The following is a 27710-nucleotide window of genomic DNA, read 5'->3' on the forward strand; positions in this document are numbered from 1 at the left end:
CGAAGAAGATGACAACTGAATAGATTTACTAACCACACTCTCTACAGCTGGACAGAAAGTCCTCTTTTTTTTTAAATTTATTTTTAAGTAATTTCTACACCCAATATGGAACTCAAACTCATGACTCAGAGATCAAGAGCTTTATCAACTGAGCTACCCAGGTGCCCCTGGACAGAAAAGTCCTTTGAAGATAATTCTTTCTACATGTTTCCAGGTCTACCACATTACATCAGTCTTTTCAAAAGCCAACTTTTGGCTTTGTTAATTTTCTCTATTGTTTATTTCACTGGCTTTTGCTCTTATTTTAATTCTTCTCTATCGATTTACTTATATTTAATTTGCTGTTCCCTTTTTATCTACTTGGAGGAACACATAAGTCACTAATATTAAAGTTTTTATTTTTGTCTTTTAGAAATATTTACACTTATAAACTTTCTACTAATCACAGATTTAACCACATCCCACAGGTTTAAAACTTAATATTGTCTTTGACTCATGGGTTATTTTAAAAGTTTCTTGCTTATTGTATACATACTTGAATTTTTTAGTAATCTTTTTATATTATCTTCTTGCATAATTTCATTATAAGAAAAGAACATACTGTGAAGGATTTCAATCCTATGAAATGTATTGTGACTTTTTTGTTTGATGCAGTCTTACACTTACTTCACTAACATCAATGATTATGAGTGTTGATCTTCTTTAACCCTGATGATTTATTTTCTGCCTTTCCTAATATTTACATAGGTTCTATGACTCTATCTTTTCCACATTGTTTCTCAGTTTCATTAGTTTTTGTAGTTTTTAAGGATTTACTTACCTTTTTTTTTTTGGGAGGGAGAGATAGAGTGTATTTTTTGAGAGGGAGAGGCAGAGGGAGAGAGGAGAGAAAAAGAATATTAAGCAGACTCTATACCCAATTTGGAGCCTGAAGAGAAGCTTGGTATCAAGATCCTGATATCACGACCTGAGCCAAAACCAAAAGTCAGAAGTTTAATCAACTGAAACACCAGGTGCCCCTGTTTTATGGTATTTTAATTCTGTGCTATTAGACTATTTTAGTCTATGTTATTACATGAGCAGCATACAAATTTAGAATTATTATAACTTTCTAATTAATGGAAAACTTTATTTTGATGAAACAATCTTTTCAATAGCCCTTGTCTTAATCCAAATTGTATGTTCATATTAATGCAGCTACATCAGACTTTAACAGGACATAACTTATTATGTTATCTCATCTATGAGAGTAGTTGAGATTTTTCCAACTCAAAAACTTTTGTCTTTAACTAGAGATTTCTATACATATATATCTATGTAATTATAGATATATTCAGTTTTAAATCTACCATCTTAAAGTTTTAAAGTTTCCTATTTAAACTATCTGTTCTTTTTTCCTTTTTAATCCTTTCTTATTTTGAATATTTTTAAACCATTCAATTTATTTTCTTCTATGAGCTTTTAATTATTTTTTTCAGTGGCTAATCTAAATATTCCTATATGTATCCTTGAGTTATTAGAATTTATTTCAAATTAATACTTTTACTACTACCTAGACAATGCAAAGAATTCACAACCTGAACTCAATTTCCTTATTTTCATGTATTTGATTTCTCTATATTTTTTAAACTCCACAACGCATCATTATTATGTTTTTAAAATTTGAATATTCTTTTCTTTTGACCTCCTTGATAACATTTTTTTCATAATTCTTTTAGTGTGGTCACCACAAGATACATCTGATTTTTGTTTACAAAGGAATTTATTTTCTTTATCTTTGGAAGGAATAGAATTCTAAAGTGGAACTACTTTTTTCTCAAGTGTTTTAGGATAACATCTCTTTGTCTTGTAATTTCTATGTTCCCGATGAAAAGTTTGCTATCTTATTATTTCACCCTTGAAGGAAACATGACTATTTATATAGCTGCTTTTCATATCTTCCTGTTTTCAGCTTTCCAGCCAAACCAACAATGAGCCTGCATGTGTTCTTTAATTCATTTGAAATATTTTGAAAGCTATGTGAAACAGGGCCTTGATAATTCTTTTTTTTAAGCTTTGTAAAAATCATGGCTTTTTATTTTCATTGAATATTGTTTCTTTTAATTCTCTGTTGCCCTTTTTCCAAACTCTAACTACACAAACTTCCAGACTTTTCACTATGTTGTATCTAGCCCTTAAAAATCTTTTCTTTTCTTTTTTTTTTCCATTTTTTATATTCTTTGGGCTTCAATCTGAGAATTTCTTGCTGAACCACCTTCTAGTTCACTAATCCTTGGTTTATGGTGCCTAAATTACTATTGTAATTTTTGTTACTTTCTTAATTTCAGTTACTATATATTTTCCTAGAATTTGTATTATTTCAATTGGTTCCAGTTCTCTGGTTAAATTCTTCATTTTTTTTCTCTAGCTTTTAAACACATTAATTGTGGTTATATTGAAGTGTTGAACCTGATAATTATGATATTCAAATCTTTTATAAGTGTTTTACTATTGTCTTTGTCTTTTTTTTTTCTTTTTCAAAGATTTTGTTCTACTTCCTTCTGTGACAGATTTTTTTTTTTTTGAACTTGACTTTGGTGATAAAAAACACTATAATGATAGTGAAGAATATGATCTTCCTGAAAAAAAGAATTTAGTGTAATTCTTACAAGTCACTAGAGTATGACCAGATCTTCTTCATGTAGTGTAGTCTGGAGTTCAAGTTTTATACTTTGCCTCTGTGGTTTGAACATGCTCCTAATATTTTTATGGTGTGGCTTTTATTGCTAAGGGTAGCCCTTTGAGGTTCTCCATTGGGGCATTTTCCTGATCTCCTTGTTTTTTGTGAGATGGGACCTCTAACATTGCTCCTGTAGTACTAGGAAACGGATGAATTCTCTGCCTTATTTCTCAGTGTCTCACACCAAACCTATACAGCTGAGGAGGTTGCAGATGCTCCTGGCAAATCTGCATGCAGGAGGTGAGGCTATTATCAGTGCAGTTCACAGCACCTCCTCCAGCATCACTTCCTCTCCAGTTGTGGCTGCCTTGGTTTCCTTGAACTCTGAATGTGTTCTCCCCATCGCAAGATCAGCCCAACATGAGGCTGTGATGGCCTCTTTTGGTTCCATCCCCATCACTGAGAATCAGCAGATGAATGGGTTCAGGGACCACAAAGATGAATGTGGAGCTCACCAAGATGCAATTTCCTCTTCCCTAGGTCTGGTCTCCACAGATCTTGGCTGTTGTGATTGCTCACTAACAAATTCACACAGCTGCTTTGCTTTGTTTTGTTTTCGTTTCCTATCCAGATTTTACATTTACTTCCTTCGGGAGGGATTTCTCCCTCACAGACAGAAGCAAAATCCCCAACCCTGGTTTTAAAGATATGAATTGTAATAGTGTTTGCTTCCAATTTGATATCTTAGAAGTCTAGACAGATTTGCTAATTCTGTGTTTTGTTATCAAAATTCCAAAATTCAGAGATATCGTGAGCAATGTTATCTCTGCCCATATGTTTTGTCTGTGGTTTCAGCAACATCCCAGAGCAATGTTTCCCATTTGATGACCCCTCTGGAGGCAGAGCTTCAGCTGCTATTGCTCAATGAGGAAAGGTTAAAAGGAAAATCACAAGCAGAAATATAGCAAGTTCAGGAAAACTTTTGGAAAAAATCCCTGTGTTAGCTGTGATACAAAAGCCTTCCTGCACCCTGTGTGAGCTTTAGGATACACTACAGAGCCCATTCCCAGAGCATGGCGTCAGCGTGTGTGTACAAGTATGCAAAGTTCAATGGTTTGGAATGAGAAATGAGTAAACGGATGTCACAGGAGAGTCAGCAGCTGTGGATGCTCTTCTATTCCTTCCTAAGCTCCCTCACACTCACTGCCTTCTAAGTCTAAATAGTCTTTCTTACTGCAAGAGAAACAGAAGATGTTTCTTCAGTGTTTAATGATAAGAGTTGTTCACCTTTGTGGTCCTGAAGAAAGCTTTGGGAGAGTCTGGTGTGCATCCCTACCAGAGCCCAGTGACCTTAAGCAGGGACCAGCAAACTTCTCCAGCCCCACAAGCAAGACAAAGAGGGTGGATTTGGAGAATAGTAAGAATGGGTCATGAGACCACATCTTACCACAGAAAGGGTTGAAAGGGCCACACAAGTATGAAGGGGGTGTTAGATAATTTCCTCTATAGACAATGCCAAAACAAGATACAGTTTTCCTGAAGAGAAGCCAGGTTAAAATCAGAAGGAAATTATTGCATTAAATGGGAAAAAGCAGGAGAAAATAGGAGGATGAGTGATGATGCCTAAAGCACAGGAGCTTTGAAACTAGGTAGGCAAGAATATGCCACAGCGTCATTCCTGAATGAGCCATATATACTGGAGCACTGCTGCTCCACTATCTGGGCAGGCTATGGAGCAAAACTATATGTGGAAAGGGTCAGACCAAGTGTCGGGGTCAGCCTGGCATCATTGCCCTACCAAGTACCCTAACATCACGGAGGTCTGAATGGGCTGTTCATATGCCACATAAGCACATCTGGGATACATATCCTAGATGTTGGTAACATTGTATGGGCTTGTTTCATTCACCTAAAGAAAAACAAGACTCTTAGATGTGCCACAATGCATCCCCTTCCTCATACTGCCTACTTGCTTTCCCTACATCTGCCTTCTATCTTTCTTTTTTTTCCTTTTTTTTTTTTTAAGATTTTATCTATTTATTCATGAGAGACACAGAAGGAGAAGCAGAGGCATAGGCAGAGGGGGAAGCAGGCTCCCTGCAGGGAGCCCAATACAGGACTCGATCCCAGGATCCCTGGATCATGACCTGAGCCAAAGGCTGATGCTCAACCACAGAGCCACCCAGGTGCCTTTCTATCTTTCTATCATATTTTTATCCTCCTTCTGCCTCTCATATGTACACTTTTCAAAATCATCAGACTTGAAAGGAAGGGGAAAGAGCAAAAAGCATTAACCTAGGAGAGTCAGAAAAGTGGGATCAAAGGAAAACAAGATCATGGTTCAGCCCCTTACCATTTCAAAGGAGCGCCTCTGCTACCACCTAAGAAAATGTCTATAGCTCTCGTGGAAACATACAATTGTAAGAACCACTGCAGAGTTAGCTCATTCTGTTGTGGTCAGTTATGATTGTTAGAAACATTTCTTCCAGTGAGCTGGAATCTGCCAGTCTCTAAATGTTGGTCATTGCACTGAGAGGTCAATGGCGTTCCTGATGCTGCAAACTGAGGGGACTCAAACCCACTAAAAAACATGCAGTTCTTTTGTATCAGATAGAAAGGTTGGTTACCACTCAACCACAGTCATTCCAGGAAACAGAGGATTATGTCTTAGTTAATGAATCCTAGTTACCTAATTTTGGAACCCCTATAATCAACTTTGTGCTTCTCCATAATTCCTTGCTGTTTTTACAGTTTTCAGGGCAGCATAACATTGATTCTGTGTCTCTTCCACCTGAAAAGCCATGAAACACTCAACAGATTAAATCGAAAGGTGAATAAAGAAAAAATTTGAAGATAGTAAATTTTTATTGAGAATGAAGTTGCCATTGTTGCAGTAAACGTATCTCCATTTTAAGAATCTGAGAAAAGACAGATTTAAATTTCCTCAGGGGTTTAATGTCTGTTAAGAGAAGGTCAAATCTATAGTGGGTGGTGCCTCCATTTGCAGGCACAAGACTTTTCTTTTTTTTTTTTTTTTTTAGATTTTATTTATTTATTCACGAGAGACACAGGGAGAGAGGCAGAGACACAGGCAGAGGGAGAAGCAGACTTCCTGCAGGGAACCCGATGCAGGACTTGATCCCAGGACCCCAGGATCACACCCTGAGATGAAGGAACATGCTCAGCCAGTGAGCCACCCAGGCATTCCAAGACCTTGGTTTAAATGTACATTTGGCCATTGCATGAGTGTTGAAAACAACCTCACTTGTGAAATCTGATTGCTCATATATGAAATAACACTAGCAACAAATAAGTAAAATACACGGATAAGATATTATTCGATGTAAAATATACTTCGCCCCACTAGACTGTGTGCTTCTTGAGGGAAGTACCTGACATTACCCTTTTTTGTATCTAAATCTTAAAACACAGGAGTAAGTGATCACTAAAAGTCTATTGGAAAAGAAAGCAATAATAGCTGCAATATTTCTTTCCACTCCCTCTTATTTTGCAGGCAAGCAAAGTTCCAGTAGGTAGAAGACAAACTCTTTTGGGCCAAATATTAGGAGAAGGCTTGGAAATTTTTAATGTGTTAATAAGATTAAAAATCACTTTATATTAAGGTATCATAATTTTTACTTAAAAATATATGACTTTCTCAGTGGAAAGGCTAAAATATATAATTTTAAGTAGACCTCCACCAATATGTCCACAATACTGTATTATGGGAATACTGTATTAAGGAAAAGAGTGAATACTTAATATTTATTTGCCAAACAAGTGTATATGTCCTAGTATACTCAAATCAAAAAAAAAAAAAAGAAAAAAAGAAAAAGAAAAACACACCCAAATAGCTCCAGTAATTTTTAATGTTTTTTAACAACTTTATTCATTTATTTATTTTATTTTCAAGATTTTATTGATTTATTTGACAGAGACAGAGCACAAGTAGGGGGAGAGGCAGAGGGAGAGGGAGAAGCAGACTCCCACTGAGCAGGGAACCCGATGCTGCACTCAATCCCAGGACCCTGAGATGATGACCTGAGGCAAAGGCAGCTGCATAGCTGACTGAGCCACCCAGGTGTCCTGATTTTTAATAACTTTTAAAGTGTACTCCTAATGTCTGGAATTCAAACCAAGAAAAACAATTAGAATGGATGTCTCATGATAGCTGAGCAACATGTGCTGAGGATCACTACATATTGGGGACACTGTCATCTAGCAAAGGTCAAATACAAGAATCCTGAAATCCTGAATATTTTACAGAAGGAACCTAGTGAGTCAGTTATCATTAAAGTAATACAAATATTGCTAATGCAAATAGACTGTCACTCTGCATCTTTCTGAGACAGAGTGCTGTAAGTACAAACAGAACTTGCCTCTTTAAATCTTTACTCACTGCTACTTGAGCTCTCAAAAATTACTCAGTAAGTACAAAGAAAGCACTCTCAGCTTAGCTGTTTTCAGCGAGATAAAATGACCACTGATCAATGAAATGTCTGCCCCTGTAGTCACCAGTACCTAGAGTCATTGCCTATTCTGCTTCACAGGAAGGTGTGAGAAATAAAGAAGTAAGACCCTTGTTAGCTCTAACCTCCTGCAGATGTCTGTAATCAGGGTTAAATGTGTGACCCCCATGCTTATTTGGAGGCAGAAAATATTTTAAGGGAGAGGATGCATTTGAGTTGGAACTTAAAGGAAGAATAGAAGGTAGGAATCCAAAGTGGGAACAAGGCATTTAAGCAGTGGGAAGAGCAGAAAGCCTGGGAAGAGAAAGATGTTTGAACAGAAGACATGGAATAAGGATTAAAAATTAATGGGAAGTTAGATAAGAAAAGCAGGTCAGAGTAAAATTATGGAGCCCACCAGGGTCCAGCCAAGAAGAGGTACACAGCTGTAACTGGATAACGAGGTGACACGGCAACATGACATTTGAAATGGCTGAAAAGAAACTTGTGATCACTACAACAGAACCCAATGATGAGTTTTTCTAGTGCTGAGTATACTGATTTTCTGAATAGTGTGTTACCTTTTTTAGATTAGAATTATTCTTAAAGATTCAGATGCCTTCAAGAGCTTCTTAGAGCATCGGCTCACTCTTCACTTAAGAAATACGGGGAAAGGGATCCCTGGGTGGCTTAGCAGTTAAGTGCCTGCCTTCGGCCCAGGGCATGATCCTGGAGTCTTGGGATTGAGTACAGCATTGGGCTCCCTGCATGGAGCCTGCTTCTCTCTCTGCCTGTGTCTCTGCCTCTCTCTCTCTCTCTCTGAGTCTCTCATGAATAAGTAAATAAAATCTTTTTTTTTTTTTTAAAAAAAGGAAATATGCGGAAATGTGCATAGGCATGTCAACATTTCAGATACAAGAGAGCTAAGTGAAGCTCCACGCATGGATAGGAGGGGCCAGGCTGATCCGACAATATGGCCACATGCCTTCAGATGCCAGAGCTTGCAGACGACACACACCCACACCACATCCTGCTTTGAGCAGTATGTTGCACGCACTCCAGCACATGGTGTTTAGCTAACAGGCAGTTTAACAGGCACCAAATTCACTGTGGAGGCATCATTTGTCTCTCAAGAGTCCTCAGCAGCCTGCTTCATCCTCATTAGGCCCCGTGCAGCACTGTCAGCTCCTGGTCCAGCTCAGCATCCCAGTCTCCTCTCCTACATCCTTCTTCCTTTATGGAGACAGGCCAGCTCTGTCTACCTCACATCCGCTTCATGGAAAAGAGACTCTGGAATCACTGCCTGTCAACTCATGTAGGCAATTCACTCGTGAACAAACTATTTTGGGATGGAGCGACAGTCAGCAATGTTTTCCTGCTTCCATATTTTTGTTTCAGGGCAAGTACACTAACTGGAACAGCCCAAAGCTGACACCGGGTGCGCGGATGTAACCCAGGATGAGGGTGTGACCCAGTCAGGGCACAGAGCAGCTCCCTAGGCTGACAAGTATGAATGTTCTCTTGCGTTTATGAACATGCATCTCCCAGGAAGCGCATCTTTCATGCATTACTGTGGAATTAGGGATTGAGTTTTCACTATGAAGAATTTTGATTGCTTGATTACATCAAGCTGATGACAAAATGAAGGAAGCCTCTGAAAGGGTCCAGGCAGTATATCAGCTCTTGAGCAGAACTGAAAACACTCTGCTGCTCCCTTGTCACTAGTGCAGAATGCCAGCAGTCAGCAGCCCAGGCACAGGGGGCAGAAGGGTAGAAGAAATGCAGACCTGCCAAGAAAACGGGAGTTCCAGCCCCAAATCTGCTGTTCAGGATCTTTGTGTCCTTGAACTAGTCTTTTCATCCTAGTTTTTTACCTCTAAAATGAGACTTATAAAATCTGCTCCAGAGAAACCTGGGTGTCCGTGAAACATCTGCCTTAGGCTCAAGTCATGATCTTGGGGTCTTGGGATTGAGACCCATGTCAGGCAGGCTCCCTGCTTAGTGGGGAACCTGCTTCTCCCTCTCCCTCTGGCCTTTGCCCCTAGTCGTATTCTCTCTCTCTCTCTCTCAATTAAATAAATAAGTAAATAAATAAATAAATACTTTTAAAAGATATTTTTAAAAAATAAAATCTATTCCATCACTTTCACAGGATTCTTATCAGATCAAGTTTTAAAAACTGGTAAAATGCAATTCCACCCAACAGCACTGTTATTCTGTAGTTCCATATTTATTCTTAAGATGATTGAGAAAAGCCAAAATCGGCCCCCATGCATAAGAAGCTAACTCCGAGAAAGGCTGTAAGTAAATAACACTACAGAGTCTGTTTGCCATGTATTGAGGCTGAGAGATCTCAGAGATTTCATTCTCTGGTACAGAAGTGAATTTGATTCTTGGATTATAATACAACAGAAATGCTTCTGTCTTACACTTACTTACATTCTAATATCTAGAAAGCAATATTTTTGATGCTTTATGGCATCCTGTAATAAAAGTGGCCATGGGCTTTATCATGGACCCAGAGAATAGGGGTTGGTTAAAAGAAGCACAATAATTGAGCAGGAGATGCTGCAGCATCCTAGAAAGGCCACTCGGACTCATAGGTTATGGAAGTAGCTTTCCTCAGCAGTGAATCCATGTAACAAGCCAGCATGTGCTACTCAACTTTTGGCCTTTTAGTGTCATCCACAGAATGAAGACAAAAACCGATACTCTGTTGGAAAGTGTTAGACATACAAAGTGATAAAGTCTGTGTAAGTAATTGCAATATATAATGACACAAGCAGATACATAATGACAGCAGTAGTAATGCTTGCAGTAAAACATGAAGGGAAGTTGACACTTGGTAGATTGCAGAGCATCATGAGTTCCTCCCATTCTGGAGGACAATGAATCTAAACCTCCCCTGATGACAAATAAGAACAAAAGGCCCTTCAGTCACTCATAGATCCAGAAGAAAAATGAGGGAAGTGATTGGATGAAGGTTGTCAGTGAAAACACTAGTCATTCATATTGGCCTCCTATTCTAGAATACTTTTGTTCCCACTCCTAAATCTGGATTAGAAAGAGTTCACCGTCTCCTGGGTAATATTAAAACTATAAATAACTTTTATCTTCTAAAATAAACTGTAGCACAGAGTGTCACTCAGGATTAGGGATCAATATAACGTATTTTGGTAGACTAAGCTAGAATGAAAATGTAAATAAATAATATAGCTAAAATTAGACTAAGTCAATCTGAAAGATATTATTACCAAGGAAACTAACCAAAAACAAATAAACACAAAAGCTAACACTGAGGTGCTTGGAAATACAGTGATGGTAGTAATAGAATAAATAAGGCAAAAGCGAACTGATACAAGGCATCTATTGGCATCTGCTTTTACACCGAGATATTTCATTATAGCTTAGATTTAGGTATATTGAGGTATACTTTTGTCCCTTTATGCTGTATTTTTATTTTCATTTGATATTGACATAATAGTGCTTTTCCTTATTCTCAATGAACTTTGGATAAGCCATTAAAGGCATCAGTTTATAGTATTGTAGGCTTCAAAGATAAACATCTGGATTTTTTTTTTTTTACATTGCCTGGATGTCCACCTACCAAACATCCAGATATTTAGAAATATCCAAATTACTGAATATAGATGAAGTGGGTGATGAAGACGTATTGGTTACCGTGTATTAATATGAATTGATAGAGCCACATGCCCAGTGGCCAAGCTATCTAATATTCTTGAAAGATGTGAAAGGCTGACAGAATGAAAAATGTGGATAGCTAGATCATTTTTCTTTTCAGAACTGTTAATGTAGTCCTGTAATTAAACATGCTCAATCAACAGATTCTTTAATCATTTCCATCATGAATAAATATCACAGAAAAAAATTCTATTTAGCAAGATATATATTTATTTAATAAACTTTGCTGGTGGCAAAATAAAGCTCTTTGAAACTTCAACAACAAAGAAAGGAAGATGTATGTAAATTAATGTTAGTGAAAACTCAGAAAAATGGAGGTTGCTCATGAATTACAAGAATAGGCACCAATGAGTAAACCAGTGACCACTGACAAATGCAGAGGTGGTAAGGAGACTTCTCTGGCTGACACCACAGCTTTGAGGATCAGCAAATTCCCTGATGGCCCCTTTAGACCATGCGTATCTGGTATCAGAGCAACTCGTTGAAAAGTAGAAAATCGCAAGTACTCAGTTATTTGGTGATCACGAGGTTAAAGATTTTGACAGATATTTCAGTTCAAATTTTAGAATGATGGGGATGTTCACGCAAAATCTAAAGAATAAGCTATAAAGTGAGTATAAAGGTTAACAACTAGTAGGAGTAGCCTACAAGAAAAGAAAAATATCTCAGGTTTATTATCAATTTCAGTTGTGTAGAAGGCACTATCAATGAGAGTCTGGATATCTGTAGATACTCATTTTGGCTGAATCAATGTAGAGGTTTCAATAAGCCAAATTATTTTAAGGGGATTCTCTTTGCCATGACACCAGTCAATGGTCCTGAAAGCATGGCCAGTATTTTAATTGTTGATCATTCACAGTGAAGGAGATGGAGTTGGAAGTTACACAGAATTCTGCATGAGCACCTGACAATTCCATTTCACCATCATCCAATTCACTATTGGGCAGGCAAGTTCAGGGCTTGCTGTGAAAATTCCCAAACTGAATTAGCCTGGGTTCTTAGATGCAAGTAATAGAAACTAAGTCCAGATGATTTGATCAGTTGCCAGAAGAAGGGAGAACCAGACTCAGTAATAGTAAGAAAAAGAGACAACTGGAGTCAAAATCACAGCACCCTGTGACCATGCCTGTTACCACCACTGAGCATCAGAGCCACAGACTGCGCTTCCATTCGGCGAGCCCCTGAAGGCCACGTTCTCTCTGCCCATACACTCACCAATGTCCACTCCTTCACTTAAAATGGAAGGGGAGCATACATTACTGGTACACCACACGCCCAACCTGTTTCTGTGTGAGTGACCTAGAAAAGAAGACTGTTTTCTCCGTGTCCACATCCACAGACTCCTATTGTGTGGGGAATGTTCCGACACGGGGAGGTCATTCATTTGTTGGGCAGCTAAGCAAAGAGACAAAAGCTCACTAAATGGGAAACTTGCATGCTATAGGGGATGACAGGCCTGGCATCAGAATAAGCGTGAATTTTGAAATTTTGGATCCCTGTTTCCTAAATATATAACCTCTAACATATTTTCTGTCCTTTCTGGGCATCTACCAGTTTGTAATTCTCTTGAGGGTAAGAAGCGTGTTGGACTTATCTGTGTGGTATTTCTAGCAGTAGGACCATGCCTGGCAATGAGCCAAAGCCCTAAACTCACTCTTACATGAATGACAAGATTCCACCAGTGTGCACGCTGACAACAGCATGTAACACGCATCTTAAACATTTACCTATTTTCTGTGTGTGGGATCACTTGACATATATTTCACACCTACCAGACTAAGCACCGTGAAATCAAGGTCAGTGAGACTTATTTCTGATTGCCTCTAGATCGAGTCCCACGTTGGGCTCCTTGCATGGAGCCTGCTTCTCCCTCTGCCTGTTTCTCTGCCTCTCTCTCTCTCTCTCTCTTTCTGTGTCTCTAATGAATAAATAAAATCTTTAAAAAATAAAAAAAATAACAGATGAGTGAGTGCAACCCTCCATGTATTTTCTCACTGGCAAATCTGATATGGTATCCTACTCATTTGAAGATTGAGTGAAATTACCTGAAGATATTCTTACATAGTAAGTGCTCATTTGTTGTTGTTTCTCTTTAGGACAAAATGACCTCCAGAAACCTCCAGACTTAGAGTTCATTGTAAAATTTAAAAACATAGTCCTCTCCTTTAGACTACAGTAAAACATTGTGCTGTTATATTTATTAACCTATTGTGTTGTACTGCATTTACATTCTTATCTCCTTTAATGTACTGAGAGCTCCTCCAATGCAGTGAATGGGTTTCAGTTTTTATTTAATCAAAGTCAGTGTCTCCTAATGTCTAATCCACAGTACATATCCATTTTCTTGAAAAAAAATTAATAAATGAGTGAATGGCTATGTGACAATGGGTTTTCATTATTTCCTAGACTATAAGAGTCATCTCAGAATCAATAACATTACTTCTCACGTCATGAAAGAGATAAACATGTTGTAAATGACGATCCATCACAGCTTCTTTGTCCTGTATCCACGTTGGCCTGTAAGATCCAAAGTTTAATAAGAGGCTTGCAGTGATGTATGCTTCTATTTGCTGAGTACACATTATCACATAAGACAGCTTTCTTTATTTTGAAAAAGAGAAAGAATTTTGATAAAAACTGATAAGCTCGGACCTTAGGAGCAAAAATAGAAGGCAATCTAGTGACAGGTGGTTGTGGGGCAAAGCGGGGAGGGAGGATAGCTGGGTATTACATACCAGCATAGCTAAGAAGCCCAAACAAAGGAAAACAAGGATAAAAGCATAGATAAAACCATATACTAGTGTATATAAATAATATATATGATATACTTTTTTAAAGCACGAAAATGTCCTAGAAGTGAAGAGGCACACATTAAAAGCCAATACTGAAAAGGTTTACTGGATATCCAGTAAAACTAATAAAGAACTTCATTGGTGTACATCAATTTGTACATTAAAAACCTTGTGGGTAAGAAGATAATCCTCAAAGCATCAGGGGGTGGGATCAGGAAATCGGCATGTTACAGGAGTGGAATCAAAATGACACTGGATTACTCAGTAGCAATTCTGGACCTTATAGTAAAACGGAGCATCATCTTCTAAATTCCAAGGAAAATTATTTTTTTTTAACCTGACATGCTCACACATAAAATTGTAAAGCAGATTAAGGACATTTAAAACTCATCAAGGATTGGGATCCCTGGATAGCTCTGTTGGCTAGGTGTCTGGCTTTTGATTTTGGCTCAGGTCATGATCTCGGGATCGTGGGATCAAACCCCACATTGGACTCTGTGCTGGATGTGAAGCCTGCTTATCTTTCTCTCTCTGCTCCTCCCCCACCACCTCTAATAAATTAATGCATAAAATCTATTAAATAAATAAATAAATAAATAAATAAATAAATAAATAAACAAATAATCAACCAAGGGTTTAACAGTTGATCCTCCAAGTATTCTTTCTTAAGAAGTTGTAGAAAAGGTGCTTGTGGGCAGTGAAGCAAGAGGAAGGGATGGGATCCAGAAAGGAAGCCTCACTGTGGAAAAGTGGATAAAGAAAGTCCCAAGATGGCAGTCCTGTAGCAGGTGAGGAGTAAGCAGTATAGACTGCAGCAGAGAGGAAAAGAGAAGAAGGAGAAAGAGAATCAGGAACTTAACAACAGAAGCAAGCCAGATATATGACTTGGCATGTTATGGCTTGTGTGAAACATTACTTTTGGGAGAAGTAATGGAAGATAAATAGATAATTATGTAAATAAAAGCAATGAGGCAATGGTTAAGTCTGAGTGAAAATAATATGAGTAAAGAATACATAATTCATATTTTTGGCCTCGTCAGTGAAAAAATATATGTATGTACTTACCTACATAGAACAGTGTAAGAGCCTGCTACTGATTTAACTAGTTATACAGTAAGTATGTTGGGAAAATAAAAGTAGGGAATTAGGGAAGAAATTATATAAGGGAGTTAAAGGCTCAGGTACTATAATGGGGAACCAGTAATGTCTGCCTAAAGTAAAAAAATCAGAAGAAGTTCTAAAGGTAAAGGACAGTCTCTTCAACAAATGGTGTCAGGAAAACTGGACAGCCACATGCGGAAGAATGAAACTGGACTGCTTTCTTACATCATACACAAAAATAAATTAAAAATGAATTAAAGACCTAAATGTGAGACCTGAAACCATAAAAATCTTAGAAGAGAGCACAGGCAGTAACTTCTTTGACATTGGCCATAGCAACTTCTTACTAGCTATGTCTTCTGAAGCTAATGAAACAAATACAAAGCTTCTATACAGCAAAGGAAACAACCAACAAAACTAAAAGGCAACCTACAGAATGGGAGAAGATATATCTTGACATTTCTGATAAAGGGTAAGTATCCAAAATATATAACAAATTTACACAAGTCAACCCTCAAACCCTAAATAATCCAATTTTTAAAAAGAGCAGATGATATGAAAAGACATTTCTCCAAAGAAGACATCCAGACAGTCAATAGACACATGAAAAGACATTTATCATCACTTACCATCAGGGAAATATAAATCAAAACTATAATGAGATATATCCTCACAGTTGTCAGAATGCGACAAAATCAACAACACAAGAAACAAGTGGTGTTGGCAAGGATGTGGAGAAAGGGAAACTACATTGTTGGTGGGGTGGGAATGCAAACTGGTGTAGCCCCTGTGGAGAACAGTATGGAGGTTCCCTGAAAGTTAAAAATAGGACTACTCTATGATCCAGCTATCCTACTACTGGGTATTTACCCAAAGAATACAAAAACACTAACTCAAAGATATATATATATATATATATATATATATATATATATATATATATATACACACCCCTATGTTTATAGAAGCATTACCTACATTAGTCATATTATGGAAACAGCCCAAGTGTCCAACGATTGATGAGTGGAATATTATTCAGCCATAAAAAGAATGAAAACTTGGAGTGCCCGGGTGACTCAGACTGTTTAGCATCAGACTCTTGATTTTGGTTCTGGGTCATGAGATTTGAGACCTGCATCAGGCTCTGTGATCAGCACAGAGTCTACTGGAGAGTCTCTCTCTTCCTCTTCCTTTGCCCTTTCTCCTCACTGGCAAGAGCTACAAATAAACAAACAAACAAACAAACAAATAAATAAAATCTTAAAAAATATAATACAATCTTGCCCTTCGTAATGATGTGGATGGAGCGAGAGAGTATAGTGCTAAAGAAAATAAGTCACAGAAAGACAAATACCATATGATTTCACTCATATGTGGAATTTAAAAAACAAAAATGAGCAAATGGGAAAGGAAATGAGTGAGAGAAAGGAAAACCAAGAAAAAGAGAGCAGACTGCTGGTCACCAGAGGGGAGGTGGTGGGGGGATGGGTGAAACAGGCGATGGGGATGAAGGAGCACACCTGTTGTGATGAGCACCAGGTGATGTAGGGAAGTGCTGAGTCACTGCATTGTACACCTGAAACAATATTAACACTGTATGCTAACTACACTGGAATTTCAATTAAAATTTAAACAAAATAGTAAGTTCTGAAGACATATATATTGTCCAGAAATATGAATGTAAATATAAAAAAAACATATAAAAGATTCAAAAGTGAGTATTGTTACAAAGTGAAAGAAGCTGGGAGACAAGTAAGGGTGGAATTTAGAAAATCTTTTTTTTTAATTTTTAAAATTTATTTATGATAGTCACAGAGAGAGAGAGAGACAGAGACAGAGACAGAGACACAGGCAGAGGGAGAAGCAGGCTCCATGCACCAGGAGCCCAACGTGGGATTCGATCCCGGGTCTCCAGGATCACGCCCTGGGCCAAAGGCAGGCACCAAACCGCTGCGCCACCCAGGGATCCCAGAAAATCTTTTTTTGACTATGAGGCTTAGAGAAGTATTTGATAATTATAAACAATACGGCATTTTTGCTTAGGAAATAATAACTATAAAAGAAAAAAGAAACAATAGCCTCTAGAGATCAAACCAATTTCAATAAAATAAGAAAAATGAAAATGCAACCCTGGACCTGAAGAGACAAGATTTGCATTTACATTTATAAATATGTATAATAATATGTATTTATAATGTGGATACTTATCTAGAAAATCGATGCCAATCAAGTGAATAATTCTTTGAAATAACAGAAGCATTAAAGTAAGCAAATACAAGAGAAACAGATGAGACTGAGTAGCTTCCTGACATTCCATGGAATACTACAGTGCTCTAGGAGCTGCTCTTCTGACCTGACCCACCTCCTTTTCCTGTTGCACCCTTGTTTCCTCTGAGGGAAGCACTGCACCACGAAATGTGTTTTTTGTGGGAAATAATCCCAAGAGTCCAACTCCATCTGTGGAAGTGGAAAGGACCTAAATCTTTCTGTCCCAGGTCCCTGGAACAAAGAGTAGACAGGTATCCCATTTCAACTGAGCCACTGGATTTTCGAGAACTTTCAAGGTTTAGCTCATGACTCAAGTTTTCAGGAAGAATGATTGGACTGGATTAACGCAGCTGCAGAGTCCACACTGGACTGTGCTTGGCTGCTTCAGTGTTATTGTATTTCCATTTTCTTAGCACTCCAGAAGAACTCTGGATGTTGCCTACTGAAAAGCTTCTCATGTTTATGATGTATGTGAGCCTCCAATATCTTTGGGAAAACTCTGTATTGCCTATTTCTGTCCATAGAGTTGTGTTACTTGCAACCTAGAAACCTAACTGATAGGAGCACCTGGGGATAAATATAACAAGAAATGGTTATGATGTATATAATAAAATGTCAAAGCTTTACTGAAGAAGGTAAAGAAGGCTCAATAATAATAATAAATTACAAGAGAAGTGGAACATCCAAACATACATCTATAAATTCAGTACAATCCCAATGGAAATTTCTAAATTCCCAAGTTCATGTGAAAAATAAAACACTCCAGAATGCACAAGATACTTTTCAAAATGAAGGACAGTGATAAAGCTATAAAAATTATAGTACTGTTATAGGCGAACACAAATAAGTCAATGAAATTAAATAAGGAGTCTATAATCATAAGCTTTTAAACAAAGGAAACCTTTCAGCTCAGTGGGGAAACAACAAATTATTGGAAGAAATAGATAAGCAATATTTCTGAACTTATATTACTCTTTTATACTAGAAAGAAAAGCAATCTTTAGAGATACGCATAACCGATATAGGAAAATATATTTTTAAAAAGATTTTCTTTATTTATTCGAGACACAGAGAGAGAGAGACAGAGACACAGGCAGAGGGAGAAGCAGGCTCCCTGTAGGGAGCCTGATGTGGGACTTGATCCCAGGACCCCGGGAACACTACCTGAGCCAAAGGCAGATGCTCAACCACTGAGCCACCCAGGTGCCCCAGAAAATATTCTTATATATTAAAAAGGAAGGACTTACTAAGTTAGATATTAAAATCAAAAGCTATAAGGAAGAAATATTGGCATAGACTTCCGTAGGAGGAAAAGCATCATGGCCAAAATTAAAGGGTAAATGATAATTTGAAACCATTTATAATAGATCAAAATTAATATCCACAATATATAGCAATCTTCTATATACTGTTAGGGAAAAAACATATACCCAGAAATAATAAACAATAAACAATGAATAATAAACAATACTGAAGACATTGAAGGGAAACTAATACCCACAAAAGACAGGAAGTGAAGATCCAAATTGTCAAATCTAGGAGGATATGTTGGCATTTTTAATGGAATGTTTAAGGTATTTATTTTTTATTTATTTTTTTAAAGATTTTATTTATTTATTCATGAGAGACGGGTGAGGGGGGGGTGGTAGGCGGAGACACAGGCAGAGGGAGAAGCAGGCGGGAGCCCTAAGTGGGACTCATTCAGGTTCTCCAGGATCACGCCCTGGGCTGAAAGTGGTGCTAAACCGCTGAGCCACCCGGGCTGCCCGATACTTATTTTAATCCAGGAATTCCAATTCCAGTTTTCTATTATTCAGAATGTCATATATTTGCACATATAATGGCACTTATGAAACATTGTTTTTAAAAATGAGAAACTGGAAATAATCTAATATTTACTCACAAAGGATTAGTTAGAAGTCCAACACGCTGTCCACTGCGCTAGGGAGCCACTCTAAAGGATTCGTTAAAAAGAATGCTCCCATGTTGAAACAGAACTCATCGGGAGAAAATGCATCCAGAATTTCAAGGCAGGTTCAAGGCCCGATGTCAGATGCCTAAAGGGAGAAACGCAGGCCTCCGGTCATCATCTTACAACCTACAGGAATAGAAGTATTTTGCTTCTCCTTGGCTGAATCAGGGACTATAGCCACCTGCCATGGCAGACACTTGGTTTCTACTCTGCTCTGCCGTTTCTGCATTCCTGCTTGGAGGGGTGTGCACTCCCCTGACACGCTCAGGCGCCAGGGTCTAAGCCGGTGATCACAGCTGCAGGACACGGCCGACCCGAGGCCTCCAGCCTGCCCCCGCCTCAGCCTTCGGGGCTTTCCTTCCTTCAAGCGCTGTGCTCCAGATCATTGCTCCTGCAAGAAGTCACTCTGTGTGAGAAGCTAACCTATAAGGTCAGCTTTGTGCAACTGGCAAAAAAGCCAATGGTTAATTTCAGAAATTTTGTGATCTGGTAGATAAACTACTGGCAGTTGAAAACCAGCAGGAATAAGATAATTTCCACCTCATAAGTCAGTGAAGGTAAAAATCGAGGCTTTAATTATTTATTTTTCCCACTGAGATGGTTGTTAAACTCTTCCTAGCATATCACTGCTTTCATTTCTAACTTCTCATTATGAAACGCTATGTAAGCATTTACAGGAATGGGGCAGAGCTATTTTTATCAACATGAAATAAATTTAACCAACAAGAAATAATTTCTAGGACATAGTAATACCATGAAGAACAATGTTTATAGAAGAACAATTTTGTAGAAAAGCTTATATGAATGTATAGGTATGAAATATATAGAACAAAAGCTTCAGGACTTCACATAAAATAGCTGACCAAAGTTGGCTATGGAGGATCATGCTGGGGTTGGAGTTCTTTTTCTTATATTATCTACCTATATACACTATACAATCTATGATATAGACTAGTTTAAAAATCTATCATAAGATAATGTCAATATGTTTTATATAAAATTTTTAAATAGTAAAACTAAATAATAAAAAATAAAGTATTTGCCAAATAAAATGTCTAATGTATTAATACTTCTAATATATAAAAATTTCAGACAAATAATAAAATTAATAGACACCAATAATAAATTGTATTAATACAGAGCAAGAGCACACAAAATACTAATTTATCATAGCAAATTATCACAAGCAGAAAAAGAATATAAAAATAAGAATTTCAAATATTCAAAAATTTCAAATTCAAAAATTATTACTGTTGGATATAAAAATATATATACTATAGGCACATTAGATCAAAACTCACCTGTAGTGTCCTTAGAATAAGTAATTGATGTACTTCCTGAAATAATTTTATTAATATGTATTGAGAGTCATTAATATTATCACTATTTTTATTTAGCCAAGTTATTGCACATTTTGGAATATGCGTTCAGGAAACAGCTATAGATTCAGAAAGTTTTTTGCTTTTGTTTTTTTTAGAAAGCATCTTTTTTTTTCTTTCAAGATTTTATTTAAATTCAAGCTAGTTTACATATAATATATACTATTAGTTTCAGGAGTAGAATTCAGTGATTCATCACTTCCATATGATGTCCAGTGCTCATCACAAGTGCCTTCTTCACACTTGACATTCCTCCAGCCCATCCTCTACCTACTTTCCTCCAGAAACCCTCCATTTGTTCTCTAGAGTTAAGAGTCTTCTATAATTTGCCTCTCTCTCTTTATCTTATTTTATTTTTCTTTCCCTCTATGTCCTTCTGTTTTGTTTCTTAAATTCTACATACAAGTGAGATCATATGGTATTTGTCTTTCTCTGACTGACTTAACAAAAGAAGTAAAAAAAAGTCATTACAGGGTGCCTGGATGGCACAGCAGATCAGTCATCTGGCTCTTGGGTTCAGTTCAGGTCATGATCGAGCTGAATCCATCCCCACATCAAGCTCCACATTCAGCAGAGTTTGCTTGGGATTCTCTCTCCCTCTCCCTCCACCCCTCCTACTCATACTTAGTCTGTCTCTCTCTCAAATAGAGAAACAAATCTTAAAAAAACAATTTTTATTACAGTTTACTTATAAAACTGAAATAATGGATATTCAAAATATATAATGAAGGGTATTGAAAACATCCTGTAATTTCATCATTTATTAAGTTATATTTATATTCATTTTTTAAAAAAGTGTGAGGACTAGGGGACTACCTGGCTGGTTCAGTGGGTAGAACATGCAACTCTTGATCTTGAAGTTATTAGTTCAAGCTCCACATTGGGTGTAGAGATTTCTTTAAAAAAAGGTGAAGACTAGAAAGGATAATTTTTATTTGTCAGGGCATAAAGAATGACAGCTAAGTTGCTTTTTTTTTAATGTTCAAAATAAAAAGTGGAATTTAAAAGTGAGGTGTATGACATGTGATACATTTGCCTTAACCTCTTCTATTTTTTCCTTATCTAGCTAAATTTTACTCATCACTCAGGATCAATGTGAAGGCCACTTTCCTAGGGGAGCTTTGTCTGGCCTCTCTATCTCTACAACTGAATTTCCTCTGTTATATATACTCAGGACACTCTGTTTTTCTCCTTTGTAACTATGGTTGTAATTTATTACTTTGAAATTATTTAACTGTAACTTTTGGAAGAAATAGAAAGTAGAAATACTAAATGGGTTGTATTTGTCTAAAATGTATGTCCAACTTCTAAGAATTGTAAATGCACCAAAATAAGTTGATAGATTTAATTGATAGATTTAATGAATGCTTGATATCCAAAATAAAAAACAAAAGATAATGCTCCAAAATAGTGGATTATTTAAGAGTTGAGATTATACATTTTTTTTGTATTCACATTTAAGTTTCTATAAACTTATTTTACTAGTGTTTTATAAAGTAACTATCAGCCATATAATCAGAAAATAGATCATTATTTTACAATTGTGGCAATGGTTGGAAATTTAATGGAAAAATAATAAATGGGAAAAATAATTTAATGTAATTTTCCAAATTATTACTGGCTAAGGAAGAAATTGAATGGAAAAATTGAAGGAATTTATCCAAAATAATCTGAAGGCACATGAGTTTAAACACAATCCTTCCATCTCAGTACATATTGTAAAAAATGTGTTTACATGTTTTAAGTGAAAATAAAAGTTGTATTCTTGAAACAGGAATAAATCTGATCTCCATTCTTGGTTTTGCCACTAACTTTTGGTCAATAGTAAGTTTAGCTTTCAGAGCCCAAGTATTTGTAATCTGTGAGAATACTGGACTATATTTTTATATCTTTAATATCTTATCTTTCCCAACTTTTCAAATTCACACAAGACATTGGCTGAATTTAGGAAAAGGACTCAGAAAATCTCATTTGTGGATTGTATGTTAGTCTGCACGTATGTTTGTAATGACAGGTGAGGGGAGAGTAAGATGAAGTTGATGGGGTTCACCAGGACTCATTATACAAAAACTAAATGTGACAGCATCTGGCTTTCCAGATTCCTGCCAAGTAGACAGGCTGGTGAATCAGAGGATTTAGATTAGATGATGACCTCCACAGGAAAGTAGGCAGAGTTTTGAACTTTATATATATGTCAGAGAGCAACTAACTTGTGATTTCAGGGACTTAAGTTACTTTTAGAAAGCTTGACATCCAAACTGAAGGCAAATTCTTCTTTCTTTTTTTTAAGATTTCATTTATTTATTTCACAGAGAGAGAGTACATGAGCAGGGGGAGGGAAGGGGAGAAAAAGAGAGAATCTGCAGCAGACTTTGCATGGTTGGGAGGCTGAAGCTGGGCTCAATCTCATGATCTTGAGATCATGACCTTAGCTGAAACCAAGAGTCAGGCACTCAACTGACTGAGACACTCAGGCTCTCCAGGAAGACAAATTCTTGACTTAAACAGATAAATGTTTTCCTGTAGTTTTTCTTTGTTAGCTGTGGCTTGTTTATAAAGCAGATTTAATTAGTTATGGTATGATACTCTATTTTTTAAAAGGATTTCTTTATTTATTTGAGAGAGAGAGAGAGAGAGAGAGAGAGAGAGAGAGAAGACAAGCAGGGGGAGGGGCAGAGGGAAAGGGAGAAGCAAACTTTCCACTGAGAACAGAGCCTGACACAGGGCTTAATTTCACATCCTGAAACCAATGAGCCACCCAGGTGCCAACCAATGGTGTGATATCCTAAAACAGTAATACTAAAAATGGTCATAAATTTCACAGATGAACATGCAAATAATTTCTTAAAAGGAATCCACTTCCACTTACTATACAGTTTACTCCATTTACATTTGGCTTCACATTTTTTCTCAAAAGGAAACTTCCACAGCTTACAGAAAATATTATAACCCAATTCAAAGAACACCTTAGCGTATCGATTGTCCTAAAGAATCACCCAGATGATGGGATCCCTGGGTGGCGCAGCGGTTTGGCGCCTGCCTTTGGCCCAGGGCGCGATCCTGGAGACCCGGGATCGAATCCCACATCGGGCTCCCGGTGCATGGAGCCTGCTTCTCCCTCTGCCTGTGTCTCTGCCTCTCTCTCTGTGACTATCATGAATAAATAAATAAAAAAATCTTTAAAAAAAAAAAAAAAAGAATCACCCAGATGACTACTGTCTTGCAAGCGTGTCTATGTTTTCTATTCTTGAAGATAAGTTTAGCTAATTTGCACTTTCTCCTGTAACTATTCTAATAAAATCTGGATTATCTTTCTCTACTCTCTATAATCAGATTTTTAAAATAACTTTTTGAAAAACTTTTTAAAATATTATACTTATCAATCAGTTATAGTAGGAAGAACACTGGTAATTGAAATATTAATGGATCTTGATATTTTTATTGCTAAAAGAAAACTGATTAAAAAAAAAAAGAGCAGCAAAAGAAAGCCTAACTACCTACTAATAAAAATAATCAATTTTATAGCTAGTTTATCAGAGAAGAAGCCCAGGGGAACTTGTTAAGATCCCTGAGGCTGTATATCAGGTGAATGTTTTTACTGAAATCTGGTAATAATAAAACTACTGTTTTTGTTTTTGTAAGTTAAGGCATCATCAGATCCCATATGTATTCTCAGGCCAAGACCTAAACAAGAAGGATGACCAGCTTGCACATTTTCCCACTAGCTCACTACAGCTAAAGGAATGAGAATAATTGTCAACATGATATCGTTTAGCAAAATCATTAATTTTACAGAGAGGAAGGCCCTCTCCAGGCCTCAGTGAGAAATCTTTCCTTTTCTTCCATAAGTAGGAAAAAACACAGTCCTAGTTTTTTTAATATTTAGAAGATACATGTGGGTTTTTTGGTCATTGTTGATGAATTAGAGGTGGCAATTAAATAGCAATACTCTATATATTCATTATTAAAAATTAATGTCAACAAAAAATGTTCTTAATCTCATATTTATAAAAATATGAATAATCACCTTATTTTTAAAATAAGGTGATTGCCATTTTGAAAATCTCTTCTAAGTAATTAAATCTAATTGCACAATAACATTATTTCTTACTGAAGAGAGTGCATGTGATTAATTAAGTGGATGTAAAGACTCGTGAGACTCCCTTCCCTTCTTCCTATACCTGGTCTTGCCTAAACCCCCTCTTCAGGCCAGGCGCAGTGTCTGTCAGCCTTCTGTGTAACCGCTCATTTCTCTTGGACTATTACATTGTGACCTCCCACTGAGCAGATGTCTTCATGTAGATGTTGCTCCAGAGTCTCTTGGAACATAAGAGTGGATGCTATGATTTGAATGTTTGTGTCCTACCCAAATTCCTATGTTGGAAATTCAACCTCCAGTGTGATTGTATTAGATCATGAGGATAAGCTCTCATGAATGGATTTAGTGTACTTACAAGAAGTCACACACTGAACTGGCTCTCTTTTAGCCATGTGAGGACACAGGGAAAAGCAGCCATTTGCAACCTGGGTGATGTTTTCCTAACTATAACTTAACTATGCTGACATCATGACCTCAGATTTCCACACCCCAGAATTCTGAAAAATAAATGTCTGTTGTTGATAAGTTACCCAGTTTATGGTATTTTGTTACAGCAGACCTAGCTAAGACAGTAAGTCTTATAAGGAGGCATTATGGCCCCTATTAATAGAGCTAACATTTGTTGAACATTTGTTAAATATCAGGCTCCATGCTAAGTGCTTTATGTGCAATTACTCTTTTAATCCCCTTTACAAGTCCATGAAATAGGATCTATTATTATCTCACATTACAGATAAGAAATGGATCTCAGATAGGTCACATTGCTGCTAAACCATAGCGTAGAGATTCAGACTAATCCCAGAACACTATGTGAAACTGCCTCCCCTGTGGTGGGACTCTAACCACTGCATTCTCTCTTTTCTATTTCAGCAAAGGGATATGGTTTTTTGTTTGTTTCATCTTTACATTTATCTTTTAACTTTTGTTTCCTTTAGAAAGAGTCGTCATTTTGCCTAAGGGAAGACCCAAATGACAAAAAAGGTTAGCATCGTATGAGAGACTGCAGAAGTCATTTCACTAAATGTGTGTCCAGTCCATAGATCTTATGAATCATATATAGCCAGACACAGAGAAACCATAAAGATTCAGTTTGTTAGGGTGACATAACTGTGACATCTCTGTTTCTCTGGAAATAAACTGATATTAAAAGGTGCAGAGAATGGCAATGAAGAGTTACCTCTTGAACATAAATGTTTTAATTTTGTTAGCTTCTCTCAAAAATAATCTGAATGAAAAATGATTCTCCACTGTAGGGAGAACAGCACAACGGTAGCAGAAAATGTTTATGACTTATTTATTTTTTTCCAGTTTGACCCAAGAAATCAACCTCTAAAATGCACATATACTGGTGGTGTAGGTCAGCTTGTACTATCGTATGTGGGGACATTGCAGCAAATCCACTCAAGTTTAAATACATGGAAGAACAAACCACATAAAGAGAAAGCAGCTGACAGAGGAAAAGAGGGAAATATTTTTAAGAGTATTTCCCCACCCTGTTCTTGAATGCCTTTAATGAGAATGTTAGTTGTAATTAGGGTCTCCTCTTATCAAGAAATTATAGTTTACAATGGAGGTTGGCAAAACTCTTCTATAAAGAGTGAGATAATAAATACTTTAGGCTATGAAGGGTAGTTGGTTTCTATTACAACTATTCCATTCTGGCATTTTATCACAAAAGCAGCCACAAAAATATTTAACAAATGGGAATATCTGGGTTCCAATAAAACCCCCCAAACTGGCAATCAGCCTGTAGTGTGAAATCCTGGTCTAGAATACAGAGATTCAGAAATATGAATACTTATGATAAAATTAACTGAAACTGTTTAATACTGGAACCTTAAAGATAATACTAGATAGCTTGTCAAAGTGATTACTGAGAAAGTATATGCTAACATTCTTCTTGTTATTTATGGATCTAAACACAAGAAAACAAACAATTCATTCTATAGCTTGAGGTAGTAATGTCCAATCAAGAATGAGAGCTTTTAATGAAGTCAAGACAATACAGTCGGTAAGCTTGAGTTCTATGGCAGCATGAGCAGGACTTCTTGAAAAATCATCTACATAGGAAGATATTAATTGAATTAGAGATAGTTTCAGACACTTAAATGTGTGATCATGGATAATCTCTGAGCTTGTTATTGAGGTCCTTACAGACACATGTATCATGTCCACTGTTGCTATTCCTTGCTCCAACATTTATGGAAGACTTAGGAAGTAGTGTGCAGTCATGTCTAATGCATACACCCTATCCATACACATACATATAGGTAAAAAGAAAAAAAATGTACCATTTGAGGAATTAACATCTCTGTGCACAAAAGTACCAGAGAAGATGCAGATTTGAGATTCAGTGAGTGAGGAGAGAAAAAGCCACTTGCCAAGGTCTTCTCCTTTTTGGCTCTGATCAAGATACTTCTAGCAGGTTTTTAGTTACTCTTTGAGTAAAGAGTTTACATCAAAGACAAAGGAAATTAAGAATAATAGTCATTATTTTTCTGGACATACTAAAGCTCACAGTCACTGCCTAGTAACCCAGAGATGAAAATTGGGCAGATTTTATAAAAAAGATTATTGGAAAATCTGCTTTTCCTTATGTTTTCTATACATTGTGAATTATACCATCATTTATGCAATCACATTAGCTAGACACATCTCATCTTCTTCCATTCTCCACTACTAAGCCTCGACAATCCTATAGATTCTATCTTCATACCAATTCTAAAGCATAACCCCACTTCTTTATACTCACTGCTAGTGCCTTCCTCATGGCCATAAATTGCATCTTAGACGTGTAGAACAGCCTTCTAGGACACTTACCTTCCATATATTCTATTTCATGGAAATCTTTCTTTTTTTCTTAGATTTTATTTATTCATTCATGAGACACACACAGAGAGAGAGAGAGAGAGAGAGAAAGGTAAAGACAGAAGCAGGCTCTATGCAGGGAGCCCGACATGGGACTTGATCCCGGGTCCCTAGGATCAGGCCCTGGGCTGAAGGCGGCGCTAAATGGCTGAGCTATCCAGGCTGCCCCTATTTCATGGAAATCAAAACTACAATGAGATATTACCATACACCTGTTAGAATAGCTATTATCAAAAAGACAAGAGATAGTAAGTCATGGCAGGATATAAAGAAAAGGAAACACTTGTGCATGATAGTGGAAGTGTAAACTGGTTAAGCCACTATGGAAAATAGCATGGAGACTCCCCCAAGAAATTAAAAAAGAACTCCCACAGGATCTAGAAATTCCACCTCTCGGTATTTACTGAAAAAGATGAAATCAC

At 37.0% G+C, this 27710-nt stretch overlaps 1 protein-coding gene across 28 annotated transcripts in view; it reads right to left on the reverse strand.

The window, feature by feature from the left end:
* Positions 1-27710, reverse strand: part of LOC119871826 — a 247631-nt gene that overhangs the window by 211368 nt on the left and 8553 nt on the right. For 25 of the 28 annotated variants that reach the window (XR_005359361.1, XR_005359362.1, XR_005359379.1 and 22 more), the window contains exon 2: positions 18874-19027. The exons of 1 other annotated variant lie outside the window; for it this stretch is intronic. The gene's annotated coding sequence lies outside the window, so the exon portion shown is untranslated. Of the gene's footprint in view, positions 1-13083; positions 13327-15680; positions 15921-18873; positions 19028-27710 lie in introns of those variants that run through there. 2 more of the 28 variants (XR_005359384.1, XR_005359381.1) reach the window with 2 other exon arrangements.

This window comes from Canis lupus, chromosome 5 (genome assembly GCF_011100685.1).
Source record: "Canis lupus familiaris isolate Mischka breed German Shepherd chromosome 5, alternate assembly UU_Cfam_GSD_1.0, whole genome shotgun sequence".
Classification (NCBI taxonomy): Eukaryota; Metazoa; Chordata; class Mammalia; order Carnivora; family Canidae; genus Canis; species Canis lupus.